The 20072-nt window shown below is 40.3% G+C and overlaps 1 protein-coding gene across 3 annotated transcripts in view; it reads left to right on the forward strand.

The window, feature by feature from the left end:
- The first annotated feature begins 6194 nt into the window (after window positions 1-6194).
- ncanb (neurocan b) overlaps window positions 6195-20072 on the forward strand; it is a 172767-nt gene continuing 158889 nt past the window's right edge. For 2 of the 3 annotated variants that reach the window (XM_085398155.1, XM_085398157.1), the window contains exon 1: window positions 6195-6522. The gene's annotated coding sequence lies outside the window, so the exon portion shown is untranslated. Of the gene's footprint in view, window positions 6529-20072 lie in introns of all 3 variants that reach the window. The other variant, XM_085398156.1, reaches the window with a different exon arrangement.

A 20072-nucleotide genomic window follows, 5' to 3' on the forward strand; every position in this document is an offset into this window, starting at 1 on the left:
TTCAACCTTGGTGGTTTCTGGGTTCTTGAACATCAGAACCAAATTTCCCGTCATGTAAAGGTAACAGTTTGGGCCATCACCCAGACCTTGGCAAAGTGGTAACACATCCAAATAACTTGTACTCATGTATTATTGTTGAAGGAATATACCATTATTTAAAAATCACTCCAACAGACCTTCCCAATTTTTGTAAAATGTAGAATCTCCTTAGAACTTCACTTTGGCCCTTGGACTTGCCTGTCGTTCGTAGTATTGGTCATCCAATGAGTGCTGTCAAACAAATGCTTTTTAGGGTGGCAAAGTGAAACTACCAGTTGCAGTCAATAAGGATCATGAAAAAGACCTTTGGGCAGATGTGTGCTGTAAAGTTATTCCAACTTGGAAAAAGAACAGTTCAAAGAAATTATTAAAAGCCCCAAATTACCACCACATTCATGCTCCTGGTGACTGTATATAAATTTCTGCTCACAACTGTAGATTATTCTGGCCTACAGTATAGAGACTGAATGTGGAAAATCTGAGACATTGTTGAAACTGCATAATTTTTCTTATGATACTCATGTTGCTCATGAATGTTCTGAACGTAGTTCTTCACACCAAAATAAAGGACATTTGACGGTGTTTTATTGGTTTTTAATAAAATTATGTTAGTCTGACTAACTTGAAGTCAAATTAAGCTATCCCATGATCTAAAATGAACATGTTCAGGATGGATTGGCTTATCATTTTGTACAGGTATTCACGATTTCCTGATGATGTCACAGGTCCAAACAGACTCAAGCGCAGACCAGGTTTATTTCAAAATGAAAGTCAACAGTTTATTTACAGAAACACCAAGTGCAATATAGACAATGTGCAGGGCCCGGGGCTTTCAGGGATCCATGGGGAGGAAGGGAAAAGGTCCCCACACACACACGCAACGTTCCTCTTCAGTCACTCAGGCTCTCGCTTCACGCACATCTCGCCACTCAGCCACTCTCAGATAATCCAGGGACAGGAAAACGGAACAGGTCCAGAGGACTCTAAATACAGGAGAACATGGTCAGAAACAAGCTAGAGATTCGCACAGGATAAACAGGTTTGCTGGAGCTGCACTAAGACAGGTTACTCAATGATCTAGTGGCAAGAAGCGCTAAATCACCATCTTAAATAGCGGCCAGGTAATCAGGCAGATCAGCTGCCCGTGAGTAATCAGGCCAGGTACATGGGCCAAAGGCGGAGCCCAAGATGAGCTCCGCCCAGGTAGACCGAGGATAGAAGAGAGGACATCTGAGTTTCTAAAGGCACCATAAAGTTGACTTTTGTGGTTTTTCATGAATTGTTTGGAAAAATATTTGATGTGAACATACTGGCTGTCTAACCAGGGTGCAACCTGTTTCTACAACAACAGTTGCAGCCTGCATTTAATAAGTGGTTAAGAAAATGAATTGGTGGATTTGATGTTCCCATTATGAATGTAACAACTTAAATGGATCATTAACTTAATGTCCAGTGCCACCTTCAGATGAAGATATCCTTTTGCATTTGCTTTCACTTTTCTTCAGTTCCCTCTGTGTTAAGAGCTGATTGGTAGAATGCTAATACTCTGACTTCACATATTGAGCATGGTAAACATTATAGTAGTTACAAAGCAGTATGATTTGCATCCTATTGTTAGTTGTTTTTTTTTTTTGGTTTTTTTTAAAGCAAAAACTCCTAAGTGCTTCATTGCAATACTATTAATTTTTATTTTTGAAATTAAGGGCATAATGTGTAATGACATAAAAGATGGCTTTGTTATAAGGCTGCTAAATAGCTGTTTTTTGTGGATTGTCATTATATACATGCTACAGTTTATTTCGTATGATCAGGTCTAGTGTATGGCCAGGGCTATCTTATAAAGGGGATTTTAATCTCACTGGGATTTAATGTTAAATATATGTAAAATGGTAGTTCTTAGTGTTATAAATGTAAAGCTGACTGAATGCAAAAAGAGATATAGAGTGTAACAGGCCCTGTGATTTATAGCCAGATGGAGTCACTGATGCATTCAAGTAACTGTTTTAAAGATGAAGGTAGCTCACTGGGTAATCTTGCACTCTGGGTCAGAGTTTAAACACACATTTGTTATGTCTGATTGAGACTACAGAGAGGACAGATTATTTAAGATGGGAAAACAACAATGAGCACAAAGCTTTAATAGCAGAAGTCTGTCTGGGCGTCTGCATGTCTGCTGACCTTTTTCCTGATTTCCTCTTCCTCAGTGGCAGAAAAACAAGCTTCAATCAGTTTGTTTTAATTGCCAAACAAATATACGTTCTGTTAATTAAAACTGAAATACGATGGCTTTTCTTTGTGTTGACTTCACTCGAGATACTCACCCACGTACAGTACCGTGAGATGTTTTCAATGAGTTTCTGGGGATAGAAAATGCAGTGTTGTTGTCATTAAAGCTGATGTGTGCTTCTTGATTGTTACGCCTCTCAGAGTTAAGTCTGTGTGCAAACAAAAGCCCAGTTCCTGTCAAAGACTAGGGGGTAAACTTTATCCCAGAATCCTCTCAGGGACGAACGCATTTCTCTGCTCTGTCTAATTATTCCTTTGGGTTTCAGGGGTGGCTGGACAATGTTTTAAGAAGACAGTTCTCCAGGGATTAATTTCTCTCATGCTTTGCCTAATTAAGGTATTAACAAAATGTAATAAACTCTTGCCAGAGGATGCTTCAAAGCAGTGCATTGCTCATTGCTCCAGTTGCCCCATCAAATATGTATTTAATCTAAGTATAATGTAGTGGCTACAGAAGATAAACACATTTACCCACAGCTATAAAGCCTAGGAATCGATATAAACCATTTCTTTGTTTACTCTCTTGTTTGTAGTTTGATTGCCTTCAGGGAAACAGAGAAGCAGGAAAAACAGAGAGGCAAAGATTAAAACAAAAAAACAGGGAGTAAGAAAGCACTGTCTCTGTAGTCTTCGTCATCATCTCAATCATCACCACCATCATCAGAACTCTTCAAAGGATCCTGCCCTTTTGAAAAGTCGGGATATGAGGAGATCTGATAAGCTTGGGCTCAGGGTGGTGCTGCAGTCCTTTTGGTGTCAAACTCACTGGAGAGTCCGCCTGGCTTCAACCATTCTTTAAAGCTGAGGATAGTCTCAAGCACTTAGCCAGGATTAGCTGAAGAGCACTGCTTTGAACAGGACAAAGATTTCAGCCATCCCCACAGTACAGCCATTATGCCATCAGCAACCTGTCTGTAAGCATCAGATGATTTGCTCTAAGTGATGAGTTGTTTAAGTCTTTTTCTGCCAGTGATCATTAGAGTTGCCTCCCATGTTTTTTCATCAACTCTGAAATCCAATGATATTCCCAATATGCCTGCAAATAAAATCTGCTGTATGCCTGTTTATTAAATGTAAGTTGAGAGCAAATAAAATAATTGCAAAAAAAAGAATGATATTGATTGTAAGGCTCATTTTATAGTGAGCAAGCTAACTTTGATGCACAGAAACAAGGCTTATGAATTTCATGAGGTATCTTACAGTTTGTCATCCCTATTTGAATTATGAAAATTACATCATCACAATCAAAAATATTTTTTAATTCTAATTTGAGCATTTCTCTCACAGTCACTTTATAACTTCCTAATTCTTGATTAACTGTCTTTTTCTGGTCTCTCCTTCAAACCTGCAGCATTACAATTGGCCAAAAGAAGATAATACATGATATACTTTCCAAAGTCTCACTCTTGGCTTTTATTTTAAAATATATTTTATGATATGCCTTATGACACTGCTCAATTTTTAATTACTCAGGGGGCTAGCTCCCAAATATATAACACTTGTGGTTATTGGATAAGTCTTGTCTGCATCTTTATGTTCTCTGGCCTTTTTGTTGCTCCCTTGGCTAGGACTAACACTTGTGTTGAGGAAGCTGTAGTTTCATGGCCCTTTCCTCTAAAGCAGCCATCCAAAAGACCGGGAGGCATTTGAACCTGCTGACAGCTCCACAGAATTTCAAGTTATACTTTGTCAACAAAGTATTTAAATAATGGCAAACAGCAGCTGGGGTCAGCGTGAAGTATTTTTAAGTACCATCGAAGAATTGTTTTTCTTATTGCCTTTTCTCTGTCTTGTTATGCTTCTGCTATAATTAATAATTTAATGCCTTTTTTAAAAAAAAAAATGTACTGGAAGTACTATGGAGCTGGTTTAGACCACATTTAACCACTGACCTTCTGATTTGGGAGATAGCCAACTCTTCCTCCTGAGGCACAGCTACCCAATGATGAAAAATAAAATAACTAAGAAATGGTAAAAGTAATGTGTAATCATAAAAATAGAATTTAACAATGAATCAAAGATTTCTTTTGCTTATGTTCGTTCACACTTAACTATAGGAACAGAGAGCTTTAATGGTCTGCTGTGAAAGGAAAGACCTTATTTTTGGCTGTGTCTGATGAGATTAAATATAAAGTCTGTTTCATGATTTATTGATCATCATGTGATGATTTTAAGAGCTGAACTTCAAGGTGTCTTTTTCTGTGTGTGCGACTAGAATGGGAGAAAAAAAGTGAGCCATGGAGAAACCTTTTAAAGATTTTCTTTTTCTTGTTTTGCTTGTAAAAAGATATTGATTTAAGTCTTCCCAACTTAGAAAAAACATTTTAAAGCAAAGATGATAGACATTGTTTCGCTATGCATTTGATATTTGTGGCATGACAATGATTTATAACTGCCAGCTCTTTGGCGAGCAGACATGCAATCATGCTTTGGTAATGCCAATGATTTAAAATATTATGTCATTAAATCTAAGCAGCAGCCTAAACCATACCCCCGCCATGCATCCTTTCCACAGATGCAACCAGCAAACAGTGTATTGATTAGCACGAGGATAGCAAGATAAACAAAATGTAATTTGTGACATTTATATGTATCGTACTCATTACACAAGACAGACTCAAACAGACTCGAACTTTATCTCATTCTTATGTTTCAGTAAAAGCAACCGTCATGCAATACTTACTACCTTCAGGTCCAACATGAGCTGCTCACTTTCACTTGAGAAGGCAGAGGGAAGGCAGACACGGGGCACAAGTATAAATGGAAACAAGGTCCCTCCAGTTGTGGAGATTTAACGCAGGGCTATTCACATTTTATGCCGCTCAAAAGCTTCAGCACCACGGACAGCTCCTTTAGTCTTTAGATGCCGTGTGGTCTCCATTAGCGACCCTTTTTACAGCAGCCAAGAATACTGGAGGCATGTGGTAAAAACGCACTCTGCCTATAGGAAAAAAATATATACATGTAAAATCAACAAAAATGCAAGCTGCCCCAGTTATGCGTAAATTATACAACTCTGCTGAACAATGCCTTAATCTTCCTGTCCGCACGGGTCTCACGGGGGATCATTATTCTTTAACAAAGCAGTGGGTCTTTCAAACTGCCCGTGAATGTATACAAGCACCACTTTTGCAAACTCTTTCAAATGACCGTTTTTATTTTTATTATTTCACAAGCACCACAGTAATTATGCTAATGTTAAACTCCCACCGCGCAGACTTTACAGTGCAGGGTAGAAAGCCAGTAAGCCTCGCTATATGTCCATGTCAGATTCGCTCTTATGTGAAAAATGTTGATTCAACGTTTGCCGCTTAGGCCTGCCAACTAAATCCTTGGCGATTTGGGCATTAATCCAATTTGATAGCCTAAGCTCGCTCCATTGCAAGTAAATCTCAGGTTGAGGTCACTGCTACGCTGCCAAACAAGGTAATTCTTTCCCTAAAGTCATTAATTACAGCGCTCAGACAAAGGCCAAACGGGATTGTGGGGGCCTACAGTAGGACAGAGATGCCAAATCACGTCTTAAACTAAACCCTCTCCCTCCCCGACTGTCATAAATTCCTTGAACAGATAATGACTAATGGATTTGTGATTGTTGTGTGCCTGGGTTTATTACAAGCAACCACACGTCTTGTCAGGCGGTCTACATGCGTTACATTAGATGGTTTTCAAGAGATGCTCGAAGTACAAACTTCTGATCTTTATATCAACCTTAACACTAAAGCCCCCCCCCCCCCCCCCCCCCCAACACTCTTACACACACTCACACATCATCCTCCTCCCCTTCGTTCCGCACACCCAACCACCAGCACCCCCCAATCTTCGTTCATCCCTCTCTCCTGCTATTTGAATAGAGAGCCTGCGGAGCACTCTTTTGTTCAGTAGCGCTCAGCTGCTGGAGAGGTGAGCACCACTCTGGCTGGCGCTCATCCACTCATCGCTGCTGCTGATTCGACAAGTCCCCGAAAGACGCAAGGACACGTCTCTGCATCCAGGCGCACTGCACACGAAACGACACAGACCCTGTCTCCCTGTCTGACAGAAATTCCTCGGACTCGCGGGGCTTTTACGCGTCTCTTGGATGGTTCAGCTTCCCTGACTGTGGCGCTACCACCTGCACTGTATCACACAGACGCTCCTGTAAAGCTGCGGCATCGCTCTACATTCCTGTAGACGGGACCTGACTTGATCTGAAAGGTGAAGGCGAGTAGTCTTGTGTGTTTTTGCATATCTATTTATTTATGAATTTGTCTGACTGTATTATAAAATTAAGTCAATTTAACATTATTTTAATTCCACGAAACGAAATGGGTGTTTCACGAATTTTGTTCACTTAAAGTCGATCATCATTTGGAAATGTCCTTGTCGGTACTATTCAAAGACAAAGATATGTGGCTGTTACCAAAAGAAATGTGCTTTATATCGCAAAAGTGTGTAGTCTTTGCAAGCATGCGATTCACTGCTTGAAGCTAGTTACTGCTTCCATAAGGCTATTTTTCAATTAATCCTTTTAGGTTTTGCTGTGTTGGTGATTTAGTTTTAATAAGACTCCAAAATGCACTTTGACAAAAGTTAAGCGATTTTGCTTTTTTCTGTCTGTTTGAATTACGTCGTAATTGTCCAATTATGCAGCATCTGTTGAAAAGTAATAAATGTAGCAAAGCGTCGCTCCCTCTTGTTTTCTCCTTTGAGGCTGCTTATGTTCAAAAGGATGTTTGACAGCGCCGGTTACTGTACGATTTGGATCTGTATGACCATGAGCTCACTTCTTTGTAGTGAAAATCCCATTTTCTTCTACTTTGGTAAGCCTTCAGGTGAGGCAGATGGGGACAGAGGGAGCTTTTGGAGTGGGTGTAAGTCGATAGGCAGCGCAGGCAGGGCTGTCAGCGCTGTCAGCGAAGCAAAGGAGGGAAACCTGAGACATTATCTTGGATGGCACTTGTACTCCACCTAAAGGGTCTCTCAATTATTTCTACTGAAGAAAGGCTGGCATCTGGCAGAAGGAGCTCTAGGTCACAAACTGACTGAAAAGGAGGAGGTCCAGCCCAGCCTGCATGCCACGGTTCAGTCCTGTGTGGACATGGCTTTCATTTGCCTGTGTAGCAGCGAGGAGTGTTTTTTGTGGATGAAAAAGAAAGTAAAGTTTTGTTTCATTTTTCATGTTTGTCAGAGAACGGCAATGGAGCTGGAGTGGGGTTGCTCATGACCCCCTGGGAAATTAAGCAGAAATTCAGCCAAACTGTTTGTGAAATGGTTACTAGCCCCCCTCCCTCCCTTTTCTCACTCTCGCTGGGTTCTTATTCTGTCTTATAATTGTGTGTCTCAGGTATTTGCATACATGTGCACACATTCACTCAGCCAGCCAACCTAGAATTTGTCTAAGCAGTCTTCAGCCAAACAGATTATGCACCATTTTTATCTGATATTCCATCTCTCCAAATCTCCCACAACTACACAAATCTTTTGAATCTGTTTGGGCTTAGCATTGGCAATGTGATCCTTGATACTCCAGGTCTGCAAACTGACCAGCCTCATTTTCATTCTGTGACTGATTGTAGATAAAACATTCTCCTCTCACTGGTTGGGCAGCCATGTGTAGGTCTTTGCCTATCTGATAATTGTGTGTGTGTGTGTGTGTGTGTGTGTGTGTGTGTGTGTGTGTGTGTGTGTGTGTGTGTGTGTGTGTGTGTGTGTATGTACATTTATGGCCACCGATGCTTCCAGTTGCTGAGTTTTGCTGTTGGATGATATGGGCATCATCAGCTCCTGTTGCACTATTAGTATCTGGCTGCACATTAAACTGCTGTTTAAGTCCCTCTGCTTCTTTCTGCCTTGTCCACTCATGCATATTGCAGAAGGTTTCTGTGTTTGTCTTTGTGTCTCTTTCTCTTGCCCTGCACTGTTTGGACTCTCACTCATCACTCTTGCACTGGATCGCAGGCTCTACTGTTAGCGCTATTGTTCTCAGAAGAGGTATTCTTTTTCTGTGGCATTGCCAGTTCACTGCCCCCATTTTCACATTTTCTGTGTGATGAGGCATTACAATGGATGAACAATATTCCTTTAGAGAGTGGTTCATCGCTTCTTAGTGGCTCCTCTCCAACTGCGGTCAAGGCCAAAAGCAGTTCGGAAATGTTGTCATCACATCTCATGAGCATGGACAGAAAAGCAAGACAGAACGAAAGAGGAAAGAGAGAAAGAAAGAAAGAGAATGAAGAAGGGATGTAACAGACTGTGGGAGTTTTACAGCATTATCTGCTCTTTGCATGAGGTTGCGTTGTCACATATTTCAATAATGTGTCTTTTCTGGTTGGCTGCGCTCAGCTTAGTGCAGACACTTGTAGCGGAAGACGTGAATGGGCCAGAATTCAATTTTGCACTTGAGTAGTGTCCAAGCAAGTAAATTGGAAACTGTGAATTTTTACAGAGATTTCGCAAATGTAAGACATTAATATTCCTACAATGAACCTTCTGCTATGCTTAAAACAAACAAAGCCGCCCTGGCACAGGATGAAACAAGGGAAAGCTGCCAAGCAACTGCACAATATCAGTACAGAAGATCTCTGGGCTTGAGTTAGACTGTTTGACTGGCAAAGGCCTCCAGCTTGAAATCCTGTAGTTGGAAGAGTGTGGCGCTATGAATCAGCTGTGATCCTGCTGTGTGTAATTTTACAGTGGGAAGGAACATTTATTAATATGTTTTTTCTTTTGTGTGTTTTCGATAAAGGTTCAGAGCTGTAGGCTCACGACGTATGTTACAAATGGGGGTAGTTTTTTTTCCCCCCATGGTGGGAGAAGGGCCAGGAGGGATACTGGAAGACTCCTGCAGTGAGAGACTAATTTACACACTTACAGTACATAACCTGGATCCAATTAGGCAGTGAAAACACTCACAGCAGCCTACGCGCATATTAAATTCTGTTTGTATAAATGATCATGAGAGTGTGCGCTTGCTATTGTCTGTTCAAGTTACACGTGTGTCGCAGCAGAACCCTGAGCACACACGACCATAGATCACATTTTAGGCCAGGATCCACTTGGCACCTCTGTTCCCCCAGCCCCAGGGTCATTTCATTGGTTTAATGAATGCTGTACCTTTGCTCGCTGGACGACGTCAGTCTCCTTGATAGACAGCTCTGGGTCCCTCCATTCCTCCAACCTGACACCACCAAGCAGATGGAGCGGAGCCTAAGTGGGCTGCTGCTAGCTTTGCCTTGGCTAATAATATAATAGCCTGGCATTAACCATGTTGAACTAGCCACTGTGCGTAGCGCCAAGCAAATGAGCAGCGCAGCTGGGCCATCATGGCAAGTGGCAGAGCAGACAAAGCCCAGGAGGCACAGAGGCAGAAAAAAAGGTAGTTTAGCACAATCCCTCCAGACGCAGCTTGTGAATATTCATCAGTCAACCTCTCCATCCCCACCTCCCCAAATCCAGCGCTCTCACCAAATGTATTATTCAAAAGAAGCATTTTCACTATTAAATACTATAAATAAGTAATGACATCTGGTAACAGTTTTTGTCTGCTGAATTAATGACAGGAGCACAGTTGAGTATCTTCCAGTGATTGGAGAAATTATTCCTGAAGGTGGATTTTTGTTAAGCCTTCCTTTCCCCTTTGTCTTGCCAGTTCAGTGTGTTGCCTCTTTTGTTAAACTCATTTGGCACATCAGTAAATCTGAATTGGCCCATGTCTCTATCATTCACCTTCTAAAACACCCAAGAGGAGAAGCAAATAATAAGAAGCTGCTTATTTTACCATTATGTCTGCATTTCCTTGCCTGAGCTAATCTTCGGAAAATGAAAAGGTTCCCGTTGGCTCTTTCTGTGGTTTCAGCACTGGACAGCGCCTGAAGAATTGCCTGTTTTGTCTACCTCATTGTTTTTCTTTCCTGCCTAACAAAAACTCAACAGGGTTCCCACATCTTCACGCACATAGTGTACAACTGAAAGACGTCTTACTGAAGGATATCAGCTATAAAATGCTGGAATTATTGTTGTACAGACTGTATCTGTCAGACTCTGATGAGCTGGTAAATAATAATAATAGATACTTTATTGATCCCCATGGGGAAATTACTTGTTTTTCTCTGCATTTGACCCATTCACTCAGTGAAGCAGTGGGCAGCCCACTAAGAAGGCGCCCGGGGAGCAGTGTGTAGGGACGGTACCTTGCTCAGGGGTACCTCAGGGTAGCCGTTAAGTGGATTCGAACCGCCGACCTTCCGATCATGGGGCGACCACTTTACCTACTGAGCTATCCCTGCCCCTAAAACAAACAGGGAGTGCTTGGAAAGCCTACAGATGGTCAATGTTTTCCACTCATGTGTGCTCCATTTCCCAAAGGAGAAACCCACATTTTTGTTGTATGTGACAACAAAAGTGTTCGATTTTAATCTGTAGCGGTACAGAGGAGTCCCCTGGATCTGCTCGTTGATTTCCAGACAGGAAGATCATAACTAAAGTTTGAGAAACACAAGACATAAGTGGGGAGAACAATAAGAAGGACGTCTTGTTACCAAGAGTGATTTCTGTCTGTCTTCCTCTACTTTAGCCTGCCGCCTGGATTCTACACAGTGGGGCTATTTATGAAGCCGAGGCACCAGTATGATACTTATAAAGCCCTCCTCGCTAATAACAGATCTAGCTCTGGGGTTCCTGAAACCAATCACAGGGATTTATGGGAGAGAATTGGAAAGTAGTAAAATTAATTTTATTCAGAACCTTTGCACCCAGGTTAAGCTTATCCATGCACGCTGCTGCCAGGTGGGGAGCACATTATTCTAGTTCTGCAGCTGTTGATATTGGTTAGCACTTTTGAGCCACACAAAATAAGACACAATGTGATTTTCCCTGCTTGGTGTTATTCACGCAAATGTTGAAAAACTATTATGTTCAGTAGTCCTTAGTGCATGATTTCTGGAAAATTATTTGGCTTCAGAAGGTTTCTTGTTGGTTTATTTTGTCATTGTAAAAAAAAATAATAAATCAGTTCCGCTTTTTATTCTGTTCCCCATCCAGGAAAAAATAGGTTTCTGTAACCCTCCTGTCTGTCTCCCTAGAGGCAAAGAACTGTGAATCATATTTTTCTTAAAGGTTTTTATTGTTGTGGTAATATTGGCTTTTACTCTTGTTCACAGTTCTTCTGATGAAGCAGCTCTGCTCATTTTAATGAATCCAGACGCTCTCACAAATTAGATTAAAATATAACCGTCTTGGACTATGACAATCACATAAAAGTCACTCTAAAAATATAGTCTAAACTTTAATATGTAAATCTACTCTGACAGAAAGACCAAACCAAGCCTTCTTATGTTGTGTTTTATAGGGTGTGATCAAAAATATTTTCTACCTGGGATGTACCAGTTACTTAAATCCCTCCTTTTCCCACCATAACACTATTTAGGAATTTTGCATCCACCATTTGCTCTTCTTCTAATATGAAATTCGGTTGAGTCATTCACTTACTTTTTGGTTGCACATCACCTGCTGCTCATATCTCCTCCTTCACAGCTTGGTTGTAATTGATGACGTTTTTGTTTTTTGCCTGTGTGGTGAAACAGATTAGTTTCCACTTTTAACAGTTTCCTTCATATTTTGCAAAGTATCAAACTTTGTTGGAGGTCTGACCTCTTGTATCCCAGCCACTTCCTGTTATTGAAGTAGCTCCCTTTTTTAGGTACTTGGATTTTAGGTAATTGGATGCTGAAATGCTGGACTCGCTCTTAGGCATGTTTGGGCTTGTGTTGTTGTTGTGGATAGTAGGGAACATAACGCATGGCATTACTATATCACTGAAAGCATAATACTGTTTATACAGTAAGTGTACGGTATGAGGAGGTGGCATTTGGACTCCTGGTTTAGAGGAACTGATTTAATCAATTTTTTGGGAAGAGAAGAACTCATTTTCCCAGTGTTCGTGGGATTGCTAGCAAGATCACAGCTTGTTTAAAGAACAATTTTCAATTCAAATAGCTTTTCCTGTTTATTTTTCCAAAGCACTGATCAAACAAAGAAATAAAATCTCTGTTGTCTGCTGTCCAAATCATGACGAAACCAAGTTACTCACCGGGTCATCCAATTTGTCACACTACATGTGGAGGTCCATTTTTGTGGTTGCAAATTTTAATGTACAAGGCTGTTAAACAATTACCGAGTTGCGGCTTTGCACAGACTCTCTGCAGGCCAATTCCCCTCAGCGCTTAGAGTAGCTTTTCAGTTCTGCTCTGGCAAATTCAAAATGAGCTGCTGGGGTGCATACCAGTACTGTTTTGTAATTAACTGTCACACTGCTAAATTAATAGAGAAGAAAATAAAGCATGGAAAATGCAGAAAATGAAGAGCCCTTGCTGCAGTCACTCAATCTTTAGTCAGACAGGAATTACATTAATCAGCCGTTTTTCTTTATGTCAAAGTGTAAATCTTCAACCCCAACATCTGGTTTCTCTGTCATTGAGGCTTCCTGCATCCCTGCCTCTTGCATCCAACAAAAAGCCACATTCAGTTTGTGCCCCTTATGTTCTCTCCCCATCCACTCTTTCTGGGATTTTTTCCCCACAGCTGTAATTAAAGGGGCTGTCTCTCTGACTTTCTAACTGTCCTAATAATTACACATTGGTGCAGAAGTGCTGGAGCCCTCCGGATTGCTCCTGGACCTCTTTGATAAATTTGGCAACTGCTCCCAGAGCTGTTGCTGGGGCACCTCTAGTGACTGTGAATGCCCGTGACTTGGTGGATCTGTGTGTGATAGAAAGGTTGGTGTGAGATCACTGCCACTGTATCCCCAAGCGTTCAGTTCTCTGCAGAGATTGATTGGGGTTGCGGTTTGTGATGGACCCTTCTGTGTGCACTCTTGTTTGCACTGCAAAGGGGTTTCTGCAGCTGCACTGAGGACTGTGTGTGATTATGTGCACACATTCATTACCAGATCATCCGCATTTTAGTCTGACTCTTCTTATCTGTTTTGACTTGCTCCAGCCGTTACATTGGAGTCCATTGGCTTCGTGGATAGCAGCCAGGAAAACGGTGCATAATAATTGTAGTAAAATGTCTCTTCTCACTGGTGTCCTCTTTTTGCTTTAATGTGTGTTGGGACATATGGTTTCATAATGCTTGACTATCCAAATGCCTGCCACCCCCTCCCGTGGTCAGAAGCACACATGCAAACCCTCTAGACAAAGAAAAACACAGAGATTCTCTTTGCTCACTTCAGGTATTTGAGGCCAAGCTCTAATTGGACCTTGTCTTAGTCTGACCTTCATTGTTTTCACAGAGAAAAGATCGCAGAGAGACATTCCTCTCCTCTCCATGTCAAACTATCAGGCTCAACAGTAAGGAGGCATGTTAAAGCAACCTTTAGCTGCCACCCAAAGCTTCTCCAAAAGGGTCAGCGCTGTCTGAAGCTTTGGAGTTTATTTCTTAGCACTCTCCTCGGTAGGTAGTCAGTGTGTGTGTGTGTGTGTGTGCCTTTTGATTGTTATATGCACATTTTGTGTGTGTCTTGCCTGCGACTGCAACAAGACAAGCACCCAAGAATTGCAAGTTTCAAATAGTGAGTCGGCTTTCGAGTTCGTGATGTGATTTACCACTGAGCCATTAGCAGTCAAGCTGGGTATGCTTCAGGTGTTCTCAGAGGGAATGGGAAAAGAAATACTCCCCACTGCACTGCACACTGATTTTAAAAGCTCCCTTGTGATTTATTAGGAAAACACCCGCAATCACTTCACTGCCTTAGAACGTATAGATGCAGAGTGTGCACACAATCGCAAGCTCGCATGCTGAAGTAGCAGGAGAGCAATTTGGGGCGGATTTTAAGTGGCCATTGGAGATTCACAGTAAATCACTAGATTTTCTCTTCTCTGAGCTCTAAATGTCCTGTCATCGTAATGCTTTGGTAGGTGCTTTACAGAGCTGCTTGTGCCAATATCTACATGTTTTTGCTGTCTACTCCCACTTGGGGTACGGCAATATATCATATAACCTTTAATGTGAGCTACTCTTGTTTTCGTTTGTGCTCCCCCGTCGATCCTTTAGCTTTTGCTGTGCTGTGGAGAAGACAGATGTCTTAATGTTCATTAATTTCTTTGCAGTGGTGAGAAACTGAAAAGTCAAAATTGTTCACTGTTTCTGCTTTTCATTCATTCCACAATAATCTTTCGGTCTTTGTTTCTTTTATCTTCTTTGTCTTTATTGTTACTCCTGCTATGATTGTTCCCTTTCCAAGTTTTAGACCAACTGCCATTTCAGCCAGTGGGTAGCATCATCACTGCTGGGTAATACTCCAAGCACGTGTCTGTTAAGATGCTACCAGAACCAATTCTTACAATAACTTTTTTCTAAATTTCAGCATTCAGAATTGTTTTTTTAATTACTGTTTTTTGTACTGTAGGTGACATTAGCAGTGTACATACCAAGTCTGCAGTTCCTCCAGAGCTGTTGGGGGCAGCATAAGTTTACAGGTGTTCTTGTCTGACTTTACATCCTGAAGAAGGAGGAAATTTGCAAATCAGGGATAAGCTGGATTGGCTTGTGTTACTGCAAAATTGGGCTGACTGAATACCAAGTAAATACAGGGCCAGTATAATAGATACCCCCCCCCCCCAAAAAAAAAAAAACAACAACAAACAAACAAACAAACAAACAAACAAACAAACAAACAAATGAATTTCTGAATGTGTTTTATAATCAGTGTGCTGAAGTACCAATTATGATGACTAATAACGCTTTGAAAATTACCTTTGATTAATGCAGATCTGACATGAGTCATGACTGAATCATCATTTTCACCACTATATGAGCTACCTGGTTATTCTTTGCTTCTCTTAAAGGACTTTGCTAGTGGGCAGATAAACCCAGTCGGGTCGACCTGGGTTTATCTGAAAGATTCCCTCAGATTTTCTTCACTCCAGCAAAAAAAATTTTTTTTTAAAAAAAAGTTCCAAAGTTTTCATGTTTTTTCGTATATTTCTATAAATTGGTTTTGCTACCTCAGTAGAGAATTTCTTTCTGCATCGTTTGGGTAATTTTCTTATACAGCTGCAACATATCTCCACGTGATGCTCCTTTTTTTCACTCACTGAAGCTTGCATCTGTCTGCTTAGTGCAACTGAGTCACATGGAGATAGCGAAACACAGCCGAGGACGGGGAGGGGGTGCTTGCATAAGGGAAGTTTGCACAGACATGTGTACTGTTTGATGAAATGGGAACAACGTACTGAACATAGCTGAGAGAAACAAACGAAAGCATTGAGCCTATCGTGCTAGCATCAATCTGACACCAGTTCAATGTTGGTATTGAGACTATCAGAAATACTACACATGGACTCTCAGAATAGCTCTGCCTGGATGTCATTCATATCCCAAAATACAAGTTACCATTTCGTTGGAGGCAGAGGGCATTGCCATTGTGAAATCATGCATGATTCCTAAGTTAAAAGGTTTTTAATGGATAATGTTTTATCAACCAATGGAAGCCTATCCAGGAACCATGTAATGTTAACATTTTATGGCTTTCCATCACCGTCTCATTGATTTTGAATGGTTAAACATTTAAAACTTTTTACTGAAGGAGTTTATCAAAGTCAAAGTAAACTTTATTGTCATCTCTGCTATATACAGTACAGTATATATAGAGACGAGACGACAAGGCTCCGGTTCCATTCAGTGCAAAAAACAACAATAAATCTAATTGTAAGAAATAAATATACTCTTTAAGACTAAGGTAAGGGGAGTCAATATGCACTTAAACTAAAAAGGATCAGTCACAGTCTAGCTTTACAATTTACAACTGAGATTTAAAGTGACCTTGAAGTGGTTTAAAGAACATGGGATAATATGATTCTTTATATTTCATTCTGGTAAAAGAATTGGTTATTGAGTAATGTGTAATTCTACTTGTACGAGTATCAGCTGGTATTTCTGGTATCATTCCCAGTCTTTGTAGTCTCTACATTGCTAACACTTTATTACAGGCATTGTAAATTAAATAAATAGTAAAGCTTTTTTAAAACTGTTGACACATAATCAAATTATAATTAATAATGTTTACTGATTTGCTTATGACATAAACATAGATTGACTCATGCTTACTATTTATAATTAATTATCATTTGATTGTTTACAAATGAAAGAAGTCTTATATAAACTTATATTTTATTAACTGCCAATGCACAATTTATGAACAATAGTTGTTATAACCTGCTACTGATTTCCCATAATCCTTTCCACATAGATGGAGAGCTAATGGATATTGTAAAGAATGTGTCTAACTGATTATGCATAATGTGTGTTGTGTTTAGTACGACTACTACAAACATATTACATCTCCACACAAGGAAATCATTGATTCTTTCTTCCTCCTGCTTTTTTTTTGCATCTCGCTGAATCAAGGTCACATTTGAACTTTAGCACGTTTAAGAGGCCAATCCTGCAATCACGCTTCCTGATTGGGGTGTTTATTCTCAATCAAGATCTCAGGAAGGCCAACATCTTTAACAGCCCATCATCACACCTCACAGCAATCACAGCATTTGTCATTTCTTGTCTATTACTACAAACACCCTTAATTGGCTGCTGTATCTCCCTGGACCACGCTGCCGTTACCGCTGCTGCTGATGAAGTCACTCAGGATTAATAGCCCTTTTTCATAATGCAGACTCTGAAATTAGCTCTGTAAATGAATTCTCAAGATTATGGCTTGGCTGCAGTTTTTGTTTTATTTGATTTTAAATTGTGTTTTTTTAAAAGGTCTTGCTCCAGTTCATTATGGGTTTTATGTTCCCCCTGACCTGGCTGACCTTAAGCTTTGGCCGAGCTCTGTTTTAAACTGCTTGCCTGTGTGCTGTCCAACACCAGTGTTTGTCCGAGCAGCTTTGCCTTTTCCTAAAGCCAGGAGCTCGGGCTGCTCATCTTGTCACTACCGTGGATCCAACTGCCAGCTCCTCAGGCCCCCAGTGACATCTGCTCTTTGCATTTGGCTGCCAGATAAATGAGGTGTTTGCTTTTCTTTGGCACATCAGTACCTTTTGGAAGGTCATTGAGGGTGATTTCACCAGGGAAAGTGAACACTGTTGATATTAAAGGACAAGTAGTTCTGAATGTGTTAGCCCATTAAACACAAATCATATACGCTATAGGTTACTGCCAGCCATTTCCCAAAGGCGACTAGGTATTTACATAAATTTCTTTGCTTTACCTATCCCACAGCAAAGTGAATATTTCTTGATGTTAGTAATCCATCAGGGTGAGCATTAAGTTCATGAAACCTCTTTGTGTCCAACCTCTTTTGTTCCATTTGTTGAAGGTTGCAGGCTGTAGATTTTGTAGCTACTGAAAACTACCAGAAATACAGTAGAATTCTCAATCCTCTCAAATTTATCAGAATGATTAATCCCCTACCCCTCTCACAAGTTTGTAGTCCCTTCCCACAGTAAAGTGAAGTTTTCAAGATCAAAAGAGCTTCTATTGGAGACTTCAGTTAAAAGAAAGGAAATGAAAAGCTTCTTCGATATCTGACCATTACTTTAAGTAACATGCAGTATTCACATTTCTCACCAGGCGTCAAGACCAGGCATTAGTGGCAGTTTGTTCATTCTGTCCCATTTAGGAAATGCTTTTACTGGTGAAAAAATTATACCCACAAACAGGAGCAGTCTAGTATTACCATTTTTGTGAATGTGTCAACGTTACACTCAAAACGCAGTTGATGAACAGCCTTGCAGAGCTGCTAGTGCTTTTTGTTGTTTTTATATGACTGGGAAATGCATGATAGCAAGCTCTGACAGTCATACAAGCAAAGCCAAGGCAAAGTACAGGGTGTACTGGTTTAGGAAGAAGTTTAGAAAGAAGTTTAATGTGAAAGCACATGAGTGTTTAGTTTTAAAAGAAAAAGTCTTAAAAGAAAAAAAATCAGGATAGGATTCGAGATAGTTACCTTGATGTCTGATGAATGTCTTACAGACAAAAACATTTATTATATAATGTATTATATTAATACAGTTATTACGGATTGTTATAGATAATGTGAATCTGTAATTCACGTAAAAAAAAAACCCTCAAGCAGAGAACTTGAGCAACCCCAGACAAAGGTAGCATGTCTAAGTCTCCTTATGTACACAAAACATATCAAATTTAAAGCTGCAAATTTCTCATCTCTCCCTTTGACATGCCAGTGCTGCTACCATCCATTGTTGGCTGCTGTTTCAGCTCCTCTACCACCTCAACATCCACTCAGGCTCCATGTGAATAATTACTCATCATTCCCCAATTTTATATGTAACATATTTGCAGCGACACGCTTGGCACCTAGATGCCAAACTCTAATTATGTTCCTCTGCTGTAATCATTTCAACTGTAAGATGTCTGTCTAAACTATGCTTTTTGCTTTCTTTTGCTCATGTACTGCAGTTAGCTGGCATGCAGCATCGGTCTCTGGCTTCAGAAGTCAGATTCAAAGCTCCCAGAAAATTGAAAAGGAAAAGAAATGTGATATACAAAACCACAAACATGTTTAGAGGATATCTTTTCTGTTAATGGGTCAGACTGGTCGAAGCCCAGTGTATCCAGCTCACGAATCTGTCTCAAGGAATACACTAAATCTCTTTATTATGCCAGTGCCTTCTGCCTGCACATCTTTCTCAGTAGGCAAATGTTTTGTATTCTTTTACTTCTCTCTACCACACCGATCCTCCGCTCATCCATTTATAGACAGCTCTGTATTTGCCCTCCCTCTTCTGATTCTTTCAAGTAAATCCTCCCATGATCATTTACTTAACATAGCTCCTACTCAGACCCCCCATCACTTCACCCAGCCTCTGCATGGAAATGTGCTTTGAATTAGCGCCAAGTGTTTGTTTTTCCTCTTTCAGTAAACATTGTTTGATGAGATAAATTAGCTTTGCCATGCCTTCTTCTTTAGAGCAAAGGTACGCCACAGGAACAAGAGTGCGTCACACACACTCCGTGAAGCTTTAAATTCCCTCATACAGATCACCGTCACCTTTGATTAGCTTTGAATTTTCTCTTGTGTCTCATTTAGGACTTCTCTTTCCTCAGTGCTTTTTGTGGCCACTGTGTAACATGTAAATCTTCCTTCCTTGATCTCAAACCTCGGTTTGCAGCCAGCTTCCACTATGACTCATTTTGCTGGAGTGCCTACTTTTATGTTCACTGTCATTAATTATACAGTACCTACGTAAGTACCGTGCATAATTATCTCACAGCCTCAACATGGAAATGTCTTGTTGCTGTTCCTGTTCCATATGGGAGTTATTTGTCAAGATGCAAAACAAAATGTTATAAAGAAAGACACTTGTGTTATTTACCTCTTATGCACTGTAAATGAATGAAATTACACAAGAAAATGATGTAGTAAAAATAGTTCCTTAACTTCAAAAGGCACTTTTCCCAAAATCTAAATATTTTTCATTCTTTTAGATCTTATTTCTCTATAAATATTATTGTCGCAACATATATTGCATCTTTTCCACTAGTTTTCACAGTCTTTTACCACTGTCTATAACTATAACAAGTAGTATTTTCATTGCCCGACAGCATGGCACATCCCACCTCTTTGACTTTTTCTTTTGTCAGGTTATAGAGATTCATCTTGTAGCTGTCAGAATGAATGAGGTGAAACATATGTTTGAGGTAGAAAATGTCCAGTCCGTATCTGGACAATCTTTTCCATATAAATATTATATTTAAAGGATAAAAAAAATATTGCTCTAAAAGTTTTACTTAGGGAGTAA

This window comes from Rhamphochromis longiceps, linkage group LG23 (genome assembly GCF_057381845.1).
Source record: "Rhamphochromis longiceps isolate RC_006_pf linkage group LG23, R_longiceps_female_GT1.1, whole genome shotgun sequence".
Classification (NCBI taxonomy): Eukaryota; Metazoa; Chordata; class Actinopteri; order Cichliformes; family Cichlidae; genus Rhamphochromis; species Rhamphochromis longiceps.